At 44.7% G+C, this 1,582-nt stretch overlaps 1 non-coding gene across 1 annotated transcript; it reads left to right on the top strand.

Moving 5' to 3' along the window:
- The first annotated feature begins 1,284 nt into the window (after positions 1–1,284).
- Positions 1,285–1,357, top strand: trnaa-agc (transfer RNA alanine (anticodon AGC)). The gene has a single exon. It is a non-coding gene; the product is annotated as a tRNA-Ala (tRNA).
- The last annotated feature ends 225 nt before the right edge of the window (positions 1,358–1,582 follow it).

Raw genomic sequence — 1,582 nt, 5'->3', positions numbered from 1 at the left:
TCGCATTGACACACAAAGCCTTCAGGCTTGTTTTTACAACACTATTAGCCCTTATACAATTATGTTGAAAAGTGTATTTATGCCCCATTACGCAGTTCATCTCTGTTTAGCAGCTTAATGCGCACTTTTACCCTGAATCAATTTCTTTCTGAAGTTCAACTTCGAAAATCATCTAGTAACTCTGTAACATATTTAATATCGTTAATGCTACCTATTTGCATTAAAAAAGATGTTGATACAATGTTTTCTGTTTTTCTCTGTCTGGTACAGCAGCGGACAATGTCTGTAATGCTGGGGTCATTGGTTTGCATTTCGCGCCGCATACTTGCCAAGATCTGTGTTTGCGACTGACTCCGGTAACAGTGCAAACAGTGAGGGTCTGCGCCAGAAATCATTCATGTTAATGTCCAGTAAAAAATAAATCTCCGCAAGCATAGTGACAGTGAATCACATGAAAGGTGCGTCATCACGGGGAAGTAACAAGACAGAGACTCCACTCGCAATGTGAGAGTGGAATCAGCGCTGATGAGGTGGACTCACCCACAGGATTACAGACTCCTGTCGTCACCAGCGATGCGCAGATAATGTCCTGTCATTACACGGAGTAGTTTGACAACATCGCATCTGTTGTTGCCATCCCAGCATCGTCCGTCTCTTCAGGCTTCATGACAGGTGTTGCGTTCAGTTCAATGAAATCAGGCGTGTTATTTCCCCACTGGCATTACGGTTCGTCAGAGCAGAGATATTTTTGCTAACTAGCGGTAGTTAGCACCAGTGACTGTACAAGTTATTTTCACTATTGGTGACCGATTTTTCTATAAAAAGTACGTCATTCTGTGCTGCAGCTACATTTAGGACGGAAACATCCAGACGCGGTGGACTCTCAACAACGTGTGATCCGTGAAGAGTTTTACCCAGTAGGCGCGAAAGAAATTCGCTCTCTGGGCGTTGTTATAACTGTTTGAGTTTATTTACTGGCTATTTACAACTTTTATGAAATTTAGAAATTGACAACATTCCAAACAGAACACCCTTGACATCCAGACAGGGATATTTGTTATACAGTCATTGTAATTGTCGGTATCCCGGGTAAGTACCTTTCGATTACTTATACGGAAGCAGAGACCTCACGCCGCTCTCAGCTACTGATGAGTGAGTGAGTGAGTGAGTGAGTGAGTGAGTGTGCCTGTCTGTGAGCTGCTGAATGTGCATCGGTGAACAGTGGCAGGCATGCAATGATGTTTGTCCAACGGAGCAAATTATAGGAGGTTAGTGCGATGTGCTGGGGAATTAGCTCAAATGGTAGAGCGCTCGCTTAGCATGCGAGAGGTAGCGAGATCGATGCTCGCATTCTCCATTGACATTTTGTATTCAGAGGATTCGTCGCATCAAATCCCTGAACTTGGAATGCACAAAAGATGCGGTTGGCGCAGAGCGAGGGGAAAGTGTCTCAGTCAAAGGGCCGGGAGAAAATGTCGTAGGTTTGCTGCGTTGAAAGCAGATAGGAGGAAAAGCCGGCTGGCAGCTGGTGTTTCAGTAATGCATGAGATACAGGCGACGATTCAGGGACAAATCAGGTGAG

This window comes from Hemitrygon akajei, unplaced genomic scaffold (assembly GCF_048418815.1).
Source record: "Hemitrygon akajei unplaced genomic scaffold, sHemAka1.3 Scf000089, whole genome shotgun sequence".
NCBI lineage: Eukaryota > Metazoa > Chordata > Chondrichthyes > Myliobatiformes > Dasyatidae > Hemitrygon > Hemitrygon akajei.
This window is presented reverse-complemented; position numbering and strand designations above follow the sequence as displayed.